This window comes from Myodes glareolus, chromosome 13 (assembly GCF_982192425.1).
Source record: "Myodes glareolus chromosome 13, mMyoGla1.1, whole genome shotgun sequence".
Taxonomy (NCBI): domain Eukaryota; kingdom Metazoa; phylum Chordata; class Mammalia; order Rodentia; family Cricetidae; genus Myodes; species Myodes glareolus.
The window spans coordinates 6,101,469-6,117,402 of NC_142038.1; the positions used below are offsets into that span (position 1 = coordinate 6,101,469).

A 15,934-nucleotide genomic window follows, 5' to 3' on the forward strand; every position below is an offset into this window, starting at 1 on the left:
GATCAGACTGGCCTGTGGGCAAGTCAGTGCGGGATTTCTTGATTATTAACTGGTACAGGGGACAGTCCCCCGTGGACAGCATCATGGGTAGGTGGTCATGGGCTGTATAAGAAAAATACATAAATACGAAGCTATGAGTGAGACAGTAAACAGTGTTCTTCTATGGTGCCTGTTTCAGGCTTGAGTTCCTGCCCTGACTCCCATGGAAGATGCATTGTGACCTGGAGGTACTAGGCAAAAAAAAAAAAAAAAAAAAAAAAAAAAAAAAAAAAAACCAAACCTTTCTTTCCATAAGGTGCTTTTGGTCAGAGTAAAACTAGAATATATATGCTACTTTTTTGGCCTTTGCCATATGGAAATTTAAGTTTAGATGGGAACACTAATATCTGGACATAAATTCCTTATAAAATACCTTTATATTATATACAGGTTGGCTAAGCAATGAAAGGTGGTCTTTATAATCCTCCTTACCCAGATGTCTTTCAGAAGAACTGCCCTGGTTTGTTGTTTCTATTTTGTTTTTCAAAATAATCAGTTCTGCAAATCAAATAACTGAAAAGAAATGCTGTAGGAAACAGAAGAACAGCAAGGCACAAAGAATTTTCAAAACTGAAGTTGATGGTTTGCTCACCAAAATCTTGTCTCTGGTGGATTTGTGTCTAGGAAGGAAGCCATTGCTTATGAAACTCCCTAAACTTACACAGTTGCTTCTGGGGTGGCCAAAACAGAGTGTGACTGCGCAGGACATTTGTGGTGCAATAGCCCCAGCCGGTTGACCGGAAACACAGACACACTTATGCGTTGACAAAGGCCTGGCATCAAAGCGGCCTCGCTGGTCTCTACAACATCACACTCTCCTTTTCATCACCCAAAGAGATGGTGAGTCATTTTCAAAAGCAGCAGAAACTCTACCTGAAAACACGATGAAAACCCCCTAGAAAAGCCCGGACATGTAGCGCCGGAAGCGGAGAGACGGAGGTGTGCCGTGGAACATCACTGGGGTCCCGTTCCCCAGCTTCCAGGGCGCCCCTGCAGAGAGAGGGAGGCCTTGATGGTGGGGGCTGACTTTATCCACAACTGCAGGTGCTTGCTGCCTCAGTAGTCACCGGGCTCCAAAGGATTGCATTTCTCCTAAAAGCTTGGTAGGTTTCGCTGCTGTTGTGACACGTGCCAGACACGGACTGCGCTGCGGATGATCCAAAGCCTGAACAAGTCATTGTTGACTGTAACAAATACCTGTCAATTTTAGACTTGACAATTTCTACTTATGTTAAATTGCAGGGGGTACAAAAGGAAAAAAAAAAAAGACGGAACACCCTCTCGTGCGGCGTTATGAAAAGAAATAAGGAAATATTTGATATGCGCTTTTGCACGTTTGAACAAAACCTAAAGCTTTGGCTTTCGGATTTAAAAAGAAAAAAAAATGAAAGGAAAGAAAAAAGATGGAACAAAGCCGGAATTATAGAAAACCATATCCGTGGCTACATCCCAGGGTTTTTTTTTTTTTTTCATCACAGAGAGGCACATATGTCCACAAACACTTCTACGGAGTGAAAAAAAAAGAGAGAAAGAGAAAATTTGCTACCCGTGCAGTGAATTAGGAAAGTGTCGCTGGCTCCAGAAGTCTCCACTTCTTAAAGGGAACATAATTATTAGGGTTATAAACATTTTAATCATTTCCTCGAACATACTCAAGTGTAGACCTGGCGAGTCTCTCCCGGAGCGAAGCCCAGCCCTTCCCTAATGGCACATTTTCTTAATGGCCTTGCTGGGTCTGAGTTCACTTCACTCTGCTGTTCCTCTTTACATCCAACATGAGTTAATATTGCGCTAAAAAATACTGACAGTCGCTGCTCCAGCTCGGCAACCCCTCCACCTGCCGAGGAAGAGAAAGAAGGTGAGACCACTAAGAAGAAAGCCCACGGACCCCAGACTCTTGAGAGCACATTTAAAACAGGGACTGGAGGATGGAGGTCCAGCGGGCTGCTGTAAAGAACGCCTGTCGGAAGATGGCTGAGAAGGAGCTCAGCGCATAGCACTCTAACAGTGAAAAGAGATCTGGGGACCACAGTGCTGGGGTAAAGACAGAGCTGGGGCTGAGAGAGATGGTCCAGTTGATAATGTGCTTGCTGCACATAGACATGGAACTTAATCTGAGCCCCCAGAATGCGCATAGTAAAAAGGCCCAACAGGCTTGTTGGTGAGCCAACCTAGCCTGCTTGCTAAAAGTTCCAGGCCAGTGAGAGACTTAAAAAAAAAAAATCAAAGCAGACAGTACCTGGGGAAGAACAGTCAAGGTTGTGCTCTAAGCATGTCTACAAGCATGTGCATACAAATGCATGTGCACTCATGCACACATGCATACACAGATGCCTATATGCATGTGTGTGTGTGCATGCATGCACACGTGCGCACACACACATACTCACACACACAAAACAAAGCTCCAAGCCCTATGGGAATGCTGAGGCAACTCTCTAACCAAGCTTTCAGAAAGGCAGTCCTTACTCCACCAAGGACCACCTCTCTGAGGATGAAGCCCAGCACTGAGAGGTGTTCAATTAACATCTTAAATAGATCTACCACTTGGATTTGTTCAACTTTGGGGAGCTGAGCATCTTCCCACTAATTCATCAACCATGGTGGGCATTTCTTTTATCTATGACAATTCCTCTTGAGCTCTTCACGGGGGTAAGACATTTTATATGTAAGGAAATTTAAACCTTGACGCACACATTGGAGGGATTTTGCCATCCCGGGGCAAGCAAGGGAGGGCATGACTAGCAATTTCCACAGGCGCGTAGCTCATTAAATTAGCAGACCTGAGGAATGTCTCACAGAATGAGTGGTTTTTATGGACAGTGTCCATGGAGTCATCTAGTCCAGCATTGCAGGCTGCCACAAGCCTATAGTCAAAAAGAAAGAAAGAAAGGAAGAAAGGAAGGAAGGAAGGAAGGAAGGAAGGAAGAGAGAGAGAGAGAGACAGAAAGAAAGAAAGAAAGAAAGGAAGGAAGGAAGGAAGGAAGGAAGGAAGGAAGGAAGGAAGGAAGGAAGCAGGTGTGGTAGCACACACCTTTAACCTCAGCACCCAGGAGGCAGAGATAGGAGAATTCCTGAGTTGGAGGTCAGCCTGGTCTACAAGACCCAAGGCCTAGAGAGACGGCCACTAGAAAAAATGCTTGCTGTGGAATCACAAAATACTGAGTTCAATCATCAGGACCCACATTTTTAAAAATAGAAGCCAGGGGGAGTGGTCCATGCTTGTAATCCCAGTGCTGGGGAGCGGGACAGACAGGCAGATTCCTGGGGCTTGTGAGCAAGGTTCTCATCCAGCATGTACACACACATATGCACACAGAACCACCTGCACACACATGAATACGTGCACACAAAACCACACACAAGGGCCAGAGAAGTCACCTCTCCAGCTCACACAAGGTCAGTCCTATCAGAGCTGGCACTGAAACCTTCCAACACCAGAAGACTGCTCCATTGCAGCATATGGTAATTCCTGTTACATAGAAAACAGAAATATTTAGGAGGTCCTGGGAGGCCCCTATTTCTTGCATGGAGAGTGGGGGCTTGACATCCTTTAGGAGCGCTGGTCAACCCCAGACAAGCCACACTAAATAATGAAGTGGGAACAGGGACTGTGAAGAATGTAAGGGCGGAGGGGGTTTAGAGTGCTGTGGGTTTCAAAGCCCTTAGAATTAATATTTTCCTTTCATACCCTTGGCTCCTTCTTGAAGTTTGGGGTCCTGTTCAAATGTTAGTTTTACTAGGGTGTTTTTTATCAGGGCCAAATTAGCACTCGAACTGAAATTAATGCCTACCTTTGTTCTCCAGGTTCAGATTCTCAGATGTCGGCAAGGTGCTGGACACATTTTAACACTCAGGGACTTAGCCCACAGAAAAATATATCGATTTACCGAGAACAAACCTCAGGCCTTGATGTCTAAACCTTATCGACATTGGTTGTGGGTCACAGCCTTCTCCTCTTCCTCCCCGCCTTACCTTTCCCTCCTCCATCCCTGCTTCTCCCAGTCCATACCCCTGCCTTTCCCATCCTGGTGCTCCTGGGGCTATCGGAGGACTGTAATCTCTTGGAAAAACTCACATCCCCCGAATGTGCTCCTTCTCCTTATGCTCAGCTCCAAGACTGGAAGAAGGAGATAAATCCTGCTGCCTGTGGGCTGTCATGCACCCAGCATTCCGGGGTCCTCCAGTGGAGGTCTCTGAGTGCTTCACTGCCAAGCTGAATGCGGGTTCCCTTTCTTCTTGGCAGAGGCCCTCGCTTTCCACACACAAATTAATACTGTTGCATCGAGTTCTGGCATCATAATGTCTTTTCCACACACCTGCTCTGACAATTTCATGAAATCCTTGCATCCCAATCAACTGAGGAGGAAACCGGCCTTCTCCCAGGAATGCACAGGTGGATGTGGTCACGGTGCCCATCAGGGCATCTCACCCATGCTCTGCCTTAGAACGACAAGACCAAGATCTCCCACCTTTAGAGTGTAAAAACTGGGAGTTACTGCATCTGACTTACAGGCCTCTGTTTCCCAGCATGCAGTGGAAAGTGATGCTGCTACCCAGGGAAATGAATACTTCTAAAGGTAAAAAAAATTAGGAAATGATCCCCAGCTTCTCATCATTTAGCATTTTAAAATGAAGGAGTTCTTCTGAGTGACCAATCCTAACATGTTGTGGGATCAATGGCCATGGCAACATTCCTTATTTGAGGCATGTGTTCACATACCACACCTCGCTGACAGTCAAAGGAGTCCTACCAGGTGTGCTTACCTTTTCTATTGACTTAAATTTACAGGAAAAAAAACTGAAGCAGAGTCATGCCATGCACAACGTGCAAAACACCAGCTCCCTTTACACAGGGAGCAGGAGAGAGCATGATGGTTCAGCCTCTTGGCTTTGCAGTCACCCCAGACTTGGCTTCACATGCTACCTTTTTTAATGGTCACCGAAACGAGCTCCCCACCTTGTCAGTTTTTACATTAGTTTTCAGTCCGTTCACTGAAGCCAGGCCCAGCCCTGCTGTGGGCAGGCTATCTGGAGTTAGCTGGGTATTTAAAACGACCCATCCTGAGCAGGATTCCTGTCAATGCGGGCAGAGCACTGAGAGGCATCGGAAGGCTTTCTGCTGGAACTCTCAAACTGCAGTGCCCTCTAGGTGTGCCGTGCAGGAGAGAAGAATATGCATCCCTCAGAAATCAGCCCCTCTGTGTAAAATATCCTGAGTTATTATTTTGTCAGGGTTGAAAGAATATTTTAACAAATGTGAAACTGACGCACTTAGATCTAAAATGCCTGCATGTAATTCTATCCTCTCCCCCTCACACACATACTTCAAACACTGCTCCTCGTAAGTCCTTAACCAAAAGCTGCTTTTGCTATCAATTCTTTGAGTCAAAATTAATAATCAATGAGCTTTTATGCGTCAAATTTTGTCGTATTAACCATATACTACATAGTATAACCCACTGATTTTTTGTGGTCATGGCTGTTCCTCATCCTCTCCAGTGACTCCCAAAATTCATCCTGGAAAGTCCTCAAAGGTAGGAATGGAAAGTCTTGGTTTTTAATTCTCCACTGATTAGCACAGAAAACTTGTTAAAGAAACAGATTCCAAAGCATTGCCTTTCACGAGAAAAGGGCCATCTTAGACGTGAGCCACGCCAAGTGGGAAAGTTAATAACCCAGTCTGCACGCCAACCTTTCAACCCCGACTCCCACCCCCAGCTGTGGAACATCAGAATGACCGGCGGACGTCTCCGTTTTCCTGGTGATATGACTGATACCGTTCATGCCATTCAGGGGCTATAGCCGTGCGTAGCCATTTCCGAAAACATGTTCGTGTAGCACAATTGAAACTCAAATTCTGTAAAGAACCCTGATGTAAGAGGTGGCTTCACTCTTTGGGGGTCATTGCAACCCTTGTTCTTCTCCAAGCCCATCCATGGCAGGTAATGGGGCTTCAAGAGTTGTCCCTAGGAGGGGAGCTCCGAGGGGAGGGTTAATGTAATGCTTCTTTTAGCACTGTATTCATGAAGGCCCATTGTCTCTGTGTAGCTCCTTTTACCTCTAACAATCCCATAAGGATGCATTTGGTGGAACTGGTGATACTTTGTGATCAAGGGCGGTGAAATTTACCTGGTATTTGTCATGAATAGTTGAGTGTCGGAAAAAGGATCCCCTTTCCCCTTTAGGTGTTAGACATTTTTGTAAGATGAGAATAATAACAATGGAGTGTTGTTGAACCACTGAGTGTCACAGGTTCGAGTCTGTTTGGGCTTTGAGAACCCTCTGTGAAACTTGTTTCCACTGCAGGTAACAGGGAGCAGGATCAATCTTCCCTGGCTGGTTTTCTGCTAAGGGCCCCTGTCTCCAGGCTTCGGGGTCCCAACTATGCTGAGATACAAGGAAAGAAACAAATTCGGCCCCAAATTGCACACAGCAGACCATCAAGATGCTATGTTAGGACGTTCTGTTGCCCTCATGGTCATTTCATAAGGAAAAAAAAAGTCCTCTATGTTGCAGGGAGGCCACTTGTTGGTTCCTGGCTGCTCGGACTCCCGAAAAAATCACACAGAAACTATATTGTTTGAAACACTGCTTGGCCTGTTAGCTCTAGCTTCTTATTGGCTAACTCTTACATCTTAATTTAACCCAGTTCTATTAATCTGTGTATCACCATGTGGCTTTCTGGCTAAAGTTCTGCATGTCTGTCTCTGACAGGGCTGTGTGACTTCTCTCTGACTTGGCCTCCTTTCTCCCAGCATTCAGTTTAGTTTTCCCCACCTACCTAACTTCTGCCCTGCTATAAATACAAAGCAGTTTCTTTATCCATTACTGGTAATCGCAGCATATAGAAAGAAATCCCACATCACCTTCCTTTTCTGTTTTAGTATAAAAGAAGGTTTTAAATTTAACATAGTAAATTACATATAACAAAGCAGATATTAAGCAAGAATTGCAGTTACAATATTTATATCTACTTTATCTTTTATCGTAACTAAAGAAAACTATAATGACCAGTTTCATCTCCCAAATCCCTAGCCATGTGCTGAGAGAGGAGCTGTGATGCTGTGGTTGGGGGTACAACCCCTGTAAAGACAGCAGACCCAGTTTGCAGAAAATGCAACTGCCCAACTCCACCTCAGCCTGGTTCAAGTTCCCTGTAGAGCATTTGCTATGAGACCTTCATTAGCCTGGGTTTCTGTTTCCACGTGCCTAAGAGGTAATTCGGGTTTGGTTTGGTTTTAGCTCCAGTGAGCTGGCAGGAGATGGCACAGTGCTGTAGCAATGGGAGCTCCTCTGCACGTGTACCACAAACATTAAAAGGGAACACTACACCCTACAATACAGACATTCAAGGACTGTCAGGGGAAAGCTCAGGACTAAGCTGTGCCATTGAGAGCCCTCTTCTGCCTGGTGGTGGTGCACCCCTTTAATCCCAGCATTCAGGAGGCAGAGGCAGTGAATCTCTGTGAGTTCAGGGCCAGGCTGGTCTAAAGAGGGAGTTCCAGGACAGCCAGGGCTGTCACACAGAGAGGGAAGAATAGCAACATGGCTAACTAGGTCTAATTGTCAACTTGACACAACTTCAAACTGCCTGGAGCGAGAATTTCACTGAGGTATTATCTAGATCAGACTGGGCATATCTATGGGGACCATCTTGATTCTTAATTGATGGAGCATTCTCAGTTGCCCACTGTGGGTGGCACTGTCCCTAGGCAGGAAGGAGTTCCTGAGCACACGTTAGAAGAGAAGGCTGGACGAGAGCAAAGAGCCACGCGTTTACTCTCTCTGCTCTTGACGATGGACGCAGTGCCTCGGTTCTGCCGTGACTCCCCCACAAAAATGGACTGTAACCTAGATTTGAGAATGAAGTAAACCCTTGCTTTCCTGAGTTGTTTTCTGACAGGGATTTGACACAGCCAACCACAGAAGGGATGGGACACACAGTAAAAGCGGATAATGGCTACCATTGCGCCTGTGCTTAGCAGGAAGTGCCCGAGTGGCCCCTGTGCTAACACTACCTGACTCCCTTTTGGATTTATGAGCATTCTGAAGAGATCCCACCACACACACACTCACATGCATGCACACACACGCACACATGCACACGCACGCACACATGCATGCACTTCTGTTCACCCACGCTCTAAGTTCTCATTACACAGAAACTCCGAGCATCTAGCAAGCACAAGCACAGATAAATGGAAGCTTGATACAGTTTGGACTCAATTCCTCATCAGTGAACCGGATTTGTTTCTTATTTTTCCTCCTAGATTCCGGCTTCTACGTAAGTCTAGCAAGGCGAGACAGGAAATGAACACAGCTGATGGTTTCCTTCCTTTTCTGGTGGATGTGAAAGCCGAAAGCCTTGAGACGGTGAAGTTTTGAAGATTGCTAATGAAAAAGCCACCCGGAGCTGGGATTCTTTTTTCTTGAAAACTAACAACACAAGGTCACTGTCCAGCGATGAGTCCCCTGAAACTGGTACTTGTCGGTCATCCAGAAGAGCCTGGCTGTGTAGGAGGCAGAAGGAGCGAGAAAGAGGACAGACTTGGGACTCATCCTACACCCTAAGTGTGGCCAAGTTTACAGAGCAATATCCTGGAACTATATGAACAGACGCGGTGTCAATGCACTGCCCAGTTCTGTAAGCTCAGTGCACATTCCTGAAATCTGATTGGAAACTTTGAGACGTGGCGACGGAAACTCACAAGAAGGAGGCAGCGTTTAATCTCCTGCTGGATGATGATTCAAGATCGACCAAGGGAAAGACCTGCAGCCTGAGAAACCAGTCAATAGTACAGATGGGAGACACCCACAGGGTGGGAGGGAGGGAAGGGCAGACATCTCCCGCTTGTCAGGAGGCTCTCAGCTCCTTCCTGCATCCTGCGTCAGTTCTCACACTGTGGGCCCCAGGCATCTCACCTCGGTGGGTGGACTGCCCTAGTCAGGAATAAGCAATCCTTCAGCCCTCTCGATTGCTTGTTGAGATGGTCTTTCAAAGGAATCTACATACTGAAGGAGAACCAGTATTCACACAGAGGTTTTCCTATCTGTTGGTCGAAATCTGTGCTTGGAAATCTTAGGGTTTTTTTTTCCTTTTTTTCTTTCTTCCATTCATTTGGAACAAATATACACCGAGATACAAAAGGACCAGAGAATTCAGTGTTTCTGGCCAAATGAGTAGAATGTGTGCCCACAAAGTGAATAAAAGGATTTATAAACACACAGTTTTTCTCTGTGTTGTGCATGTGCACACACACACACACACACATACATACACATACACATCTGTACCTACTTGCACATACCTGCTCTTGGTGGGTACACTTATTGCTGTAGTTATTTGGGGGGAGTTTGAGAAAACATCTTTGAATATGATCATCTTAACGGATTTATTTATTAAATAATTCACTATGCTTTTCTGCTGGAAAAATTTCTAGTTGTACCAGAAAGAAAATCAGGCAAGAAAAATGCCCGTGGCGAGGAGCATCTATGAAATTTCTTAGCTCTGGATTTCTGATCAGGGAAAGCGGTGTCACACCGCCATCCCTGCTGCAAACTCTTCATTTAATTTCCCTCTTTTGTGGATATTTTGTTTTCTCCTAAATGTCAGTGTTTGCTGGAGAAAAATAAAGTCTTTTTCGTTTTCCTTTGAAAGCTCCTTGCAGTGTGCCTCCACCTGCTGGGCATCTTGCAAAGTGTGGCTATGGCTCTGGGTCTTCATTCCAGTAGCTGTTTCTCCCATCACAAGAGAAAATGGAAATTATAACTATATAGGAGAGACTGACATAAAAATAGCATGCGTAAATTAAATATTATTAGCAAAACTCCTGAAAAAAACAGTGCAATCAAAGTGTGTTCAGTACAGTTTGGAACAAAAATAACTTCATTTTAGGGAAAGCAGAATTTATGTTGATATAAGCAATCTACAGTATTTATCAAAATATAATCAATTAAAGGTGAAATATAAGTGGTGGCATTAAACTTTTGAATACTAACAAATATTTCACTCCCCAGCTGGAGCACATCATTTTTATCAGCCATTGGGAAGGAAGCTGCATGGGGAATGCCGGTCTTATACAACAGTACTTCCTGGTGGCTCCCCTGTTCCATGGCACAGAGAAGACCTAAGGATGCAGGCAACGTCCCCGAGAGATCAGGACAACAGTGGCTTGCTGTATACATGTGAATGTTGGTACTCTCTAGGAAGTGGGTTGTTGTTGACCCTAGAGGCCAATAACAGCTCCAAAAAAGCAGTGCCCCCCACTGGGTGAGTCCTCCACGGTATTGGAGCCACTGGGGTCTGACTTGTCAATCTTACTACCAGGGACATGAAGTAAATTCATGGACATGCAGTCAAATCAACCTTGCTCTGACTCAACAAGGGACTGGCAAACATAAATTGTTTCCACAACAGCCTATTCTGCCACCACCCACGTCTCTGTAAACACACACAACACACACACACACACACACACACACACACACACCTCGACACACTGGAAGGTAGATGAGGGCATAGTGGCTTGATTTCAAGCTCAAAAGAGAGAGGAGTGAGTGGGAGAAGAGGGGAAAAATAAAGAGGAAGGAGGAAGAGTGGACTGGTAGGGTTTGCCTTACATGCAAAGATATTTCGTCAGCTGCCCAGATAGCCGTCCTAGCGAGATCTTTCCACTTTGGAGAAACCAAATGAAACTTCCATTTAATTACCCACACACTTACTTTGTTTGCTCTCTCCTTGTATTTAAAAACAAAACAAAACAAACAAACAAAACAGAAGGGCCGGAGCAACGGCTCAGCAGGGCTCAGCAGTTAAGAGCACTGACCTCTCTTCCAGAGGACCCGGATTTGATTACTAGGATCAGCTTACCCACATGGCAGCTCACAAGTGTCTAACTCCACTTCCAGAGGATCCTCCATCTTCTTCTGGCGTCCTTGGGTACATGGTACCTAGACAAACATGCAAACAAAATATTAATACACATAAAATAAAATAAATGTTATTAAATAGACATTGGATTTTTGTCAGAAAAAAAACTCAATGATTTATGTTTTTGTAAAGAAAAAAAAAAGAATGAGACCCTGGAAGGCCACAGATGCAGAACATTTTGCTGGCCAGAGGTCTGAAGCCAGTTGTCCTCATTACAGGGCCTAGAGAAGAGGCCCAAGCTGGAGATAAACCTATGTGTTACCTGCTCCCTGGGTGTTAGCCATTAGCATTGTGGATGCCTAATACTTGGAGCCAGGACTTGTTCTGGAAACGAAGGCATGAATGAACAAGGACAACCCGGGAGAGATACAGGGTTTGGGTCACAGGAACATACCCTTTTGCTCATGCTGCCAGAAAATGGCTTCTTAGTTTTTGAAGCTCGGAAGAATAAGCACACAGAAGGGCCTTTGAAACATACCTGCTTAATGAGTATTCTCCCACGTTCTAGAAGGGGAAAATAACCGGGAAGGCGAAAGTGTCATCCAACCTCATTCTTTTCCTCTAAGAAATATCAGAAAGACCCATTATTTTACATGCTAAACTAAAAAGAAATTTAATACAATACTTAGAAATATAGCAAAACCTTTTTTAGTCTCTGCTATTTTGGTCCATAAGTATTTTAATTGATTTTTTTTAAAAACCGAAAGTTCAATGTTGATGAAACAAATGGAAAGAAACCGGATGAGCTGGGTACTGGGGGAAAGGGAGGGGTGTGGGCTTTTATTTGTATACATCTGATTCGATGCCCACATACAGTGGACCAACGGATTAGGAACTGCAGATTCATAAAGAATCACAAATGTAATTCTTATGGGGAAAATTATTTTCACGTTGTAATTGTCTGCTAGCTGTAGCCCTGAATCTCACCAAATTCTAGGGAAAGGATCAATCAGTGTGTCTCCTAGTGCTGGAGACTCAGGCATGAGAAAGTCTTCCCCGAGACATCCTGAAACAAAGCTCAAATGGTCCTCCCCTGGCCTCTGGGGAGAATCCCTTGGAACTCAGCCCAAATTGCTTATTTTCTACCCTGGAGGCCTCCCATGGCTATCCTGAGAGGATAACTTATCACAAGGCAGTGACACAGACTGGCGGCCACGACAGAGAAGCTGCATGTGGATGATTGTGTGTCTGGGAAAGGAATCCCAAGCCCCAGGGGCACACATTAGGTTCGCCATTCCTGTGGTGTGGGCAGGAGAGGGTTAATCAAGGACGGCTACTAGCCAGCCTGGCCCTGCTGAAACAAATCTGCTGGCCACTCTCTTAGATGTAGCAGGAGAGGCAGCTGAGTTCAAGGACACACGTTCACACACATACACACACACACACACATGCACACACACATACATCCACAGGCACGTGTGTATACACACACATGCACCATGGATGGTGACTTCACAGACCCAAGAGTCTATTCTTGCCAAGGAAATTCCTGGGCAGTCACTCTGGGAGCAGCAGCGGAAATGTCCCTGGTTTTGAAAGCAGACAAGATGCATGCATGCAATCCTCGTGGCTGGCCAGCAGGCAGGCAGCAGGGGGAGCCTCCAGGCTCCTGGCCTGCAACATCTAAAAATAACCCCTCACGCATAAGCAGAAGCACTCACCAGCCCACTTCCCATGGGAAAAACAAAATCTCACTTTTCCGTCATATTGAAAGAGGGGAGTGCTGGACGTCATTATTTGAAACAAAATAGGACATAAGTAGAATTCATTTAAGGTCGTCTTTATCTCCCCAGTTTTCATTCGAAGGCTGATCTGCCCCTCCCCCAACACACACACACACACACACACACCGGAAATGCAAAGAAATGCAGCCCTCTGCCAACCAGCACTGACTTCCAAGTTACAATCTCAGCTGCAAATGTGACAACCATCAAAAAAAAAAAAAAAAAACCAACAGCATTCACAGAGCCTCTTCACTGGGCCTTAGCTGTTCTTACAGCAAAGCCACTACCCACAGCCCATCACGAATACATTCACACTGTCAATAAAACATAAATCATATTGCTAATGCTGGACTAACTACAGGTCTGACGGTGCATATAATAAAAAGTTTACACCATCCTCAGTCGGTCCACACCTCTCTGAGCCCTCTGAGCTCCTTCACACTGCCGGCCTGTTGAACACACTTGTCCCAAGTATCCCTTGAAAGTGAATGTCTCCCACAAGAATAAATCTTCCAAAGACTGGAGAGGCAGTTTCCCCTTCTGAGCAATGCTAACTTCAGGCTCAATCTTATTTCAGACTCAACTTTTATTCCCATCAGTCGTTCTGGTCCAAGGATAGAGGGCTAATTTGGTGGCCAGAGAATCTAGAATTCGCTGTGGGCAAGAGCCTTCTCTGGTAGCCATCCTGCTCTGCCAAGGGAAGGAAAGCAGATGTTTGAGGGCACATTCTGGGCGAGGGGGAGCAGCCAGCCTAGAGCACACTGGGTCTTTCATGGAGCAGAAATGCAAGCTGGTAGATGGCAGATGGGTATTTAGTATGCACTCAGATGATACCGAGCCTGCTCGCTAGGAATGCTTGGGAAACTGAGCGCAGACAGAGGAGGTGCCCTGGGGTCCCTCTGCCCTCTCTGTGGCATGTGCGGGACACAGAAGTTGCCAGCCTGATCTGGACCTAGACTGACACAGAAGCTGGACTGGGGTCAGGGAGGCCAGAAGCTGTGTTTATGGCACTGTAGAAGGAGGGAACTTCTCAGACATTCCACAGAAGAATCTCGACTTTCTCTGGCAGATCTCTGCAAGATGGATGAAGCTCTTTGAAGTCTTCCAGATCTTCGTCCTCGGATAGAGTACACAGACTTAAATACTTCAAAGCCCGTCCTTCTCCTAGGGCTGATGGGAGGCACTGCCCACCCAGGCATGAAATAGATGGGTCTGCTTTGGACCACGGGGCGGGGTGGGGGGAGACATTGCAGCTGCTCTTAGGCTCTGACTTCTAAGTCAAGAGAAGGGGCTCTGAGAGAATGGGGAGCCCTGTGCCCAGCTCAGAAGTACCCTTGCGGACACTAGCTCTGCCCCTTTCTGTGTGTTTGACGGCATGGAGCCAAAGGAAGGAGATGGAGGGAACCTCGGGTTAACCAGACACTGAGGAACAACGAGATGGGATGCAGCACCCGCTGATGAGACGCACTCATATATACAGAAGTCACGCATTAATGCTGAGATCTCAAAGGTACAGCACCCGCTGATGAGATGCACCCATATACACAGAAGTCCCTCATTAACCTGAGATCTCATTGGTCAGCACAACAATGGCAGAGAGTCCCCAAGGGTTTGTTAGCTCCCCTCTTGGGGTCTTCTCATTTGGCCAGGCAGGGCCCCCAATTATCTGTATAATCTTAAGAGTCTCAATCTAAAAAAGATAAAGGGATCAAGTTACAAGCATTCTTATTTTCAGTTTGTTTACTGCCTTGAGGAGATAAAGGGGGGAAAGATATCTAGCATGTTATCCATTGTCAGAAGAAGGAGGAGGAGGAGGAGCAAGAGAAGAGGAAGAGGAGGAGGAGAAGGAAGAGGAAGAGAAGGAAGAGGAGGAGAAGGAAGAGGAGGAGAAGGAAGAGGAGGAGGAGGAGGAGGAAGAGAAAGAGAAAGAAGAAACTGCATTGAATCCATTCTGATTGGAATTGTAAAGACCCAAAAGAGAGACTACTTCCACTTAGCCAGGCTCTGGTGGTAAGGCCAGTAGGTGTCTCTAGAATGGGGCAACTGGAAGCCACCAGCAGTCGCTCCATCTATCAGATGGAGCAAAAAAAAAACAGGGAATGGAAGCTACTGCCGGTTTCTCTCCTCATGAGAGGCAACACAATTCACCATTTACAACCTAGTCCTAATGATACACATCTCTGGGGAACAGAGAAAGGAGCCCCAAAGTCTGAGCAGCCATACTTGGTCCCCCAGCCCTCACAGTGTGACTGTGGCAGGGCACAGCCCACCGTCCTCTGTTCCCTGCTTTCCTTAGCTACACCATAGCCCCTGTGTCTAAGGAGTAGATGAGGAGCTAGCATGTGGCAGGGCAGCCCTGTCTAGTGCCCAGACCTAAGAAGGAACCACTGCCTGATTTCTACAGAAGGCTGCAGTACAACCATCCACTTCATGGCTTCCTCACAGGAGGCCTGCAAAAGCAAGCTGGTGCCCTGCACACACAAAGACTCCCGAGTCAAAAAGCCACCAGCAAGCATCCCTTTGCAATGTCTCTGCCCCTGTTCTGTGTGACTTCTCCCCCTAGCCTGAATCTCTAACCTATTTTAAACATGCCACCCACTCCCCAGCATTAAGAGAAGGCTCCTTTTTTCTCTTTCTGTCTTTTTCCCCTCAGCAGATGAACTTTAAATGCAGTAGTGCGCTCCTCCTGGCTGACCCGCCTGCTGTGAGTAATTGTCTAGAGAGAATAGGAAAATCTAACAGCCTTTGTGAGAGGGAAGAGAGAAGACAGACATTATTATGATCTCCAATCCGAAGCTCTCTTCTTTTCTTTCTTTCCTTTTATATTTTTTTCCTGGATCTAACAGCTGTTTCCCATCACAACTTGGGTTTGAAAGACATCGCAAAAATGAGTGTATCCGTGCCCCAATTAGTTTCAGTCGCTAATAACTTACTTGCCACCCAGGCCTGATTTAATCAGGACAGCCCTGATTTATGGTTGTTTGCCTGGTGTCCGACTCTCCTGCCAGCTTCTTGGGAGGGGTACCCTTTGGGGTGCTGGGGGATAGAGGCTTTCCTTCAGGTCCCGTTGAGGGGACCCTGGGCTTCCCCACAGGCAGACACGAGTACCCATCAGCGAAGACCCAGCACCCACCGGTTCCTTCTGCCCCCACCCCCAGCCCCAAGCCCTCCACACTTTAAGGTCAAAGACAGTTCCCAGCTTTGTGTCAGTCCAGACATAAAAGCCCGGAGCCTTTGG

The 15,934-nt window shown here is 46.2% G+C and overlaps 1 long non-coding RNA gene across 1 annotated transcript; it reads left to right on the forward strand.

Annotated features, from left to right (window-relative positions):
* The first annotated feature begins 8,256 nt into the window (after positions 1–8,256).
* Positions 8,257–11,596, forward strand: LOC146891856 (uncharacterized). The gene is made up of 2 exons (XR_014996878.2): positions 8,257–8,830; positions 10,060–11,596. It is a non-coding gene; the product is annotated as an uncharacterized LOC146891856 (long non-coding RNA).
* Positions 11,597–15,934: the final 4,338 nt, after the last annotated feature.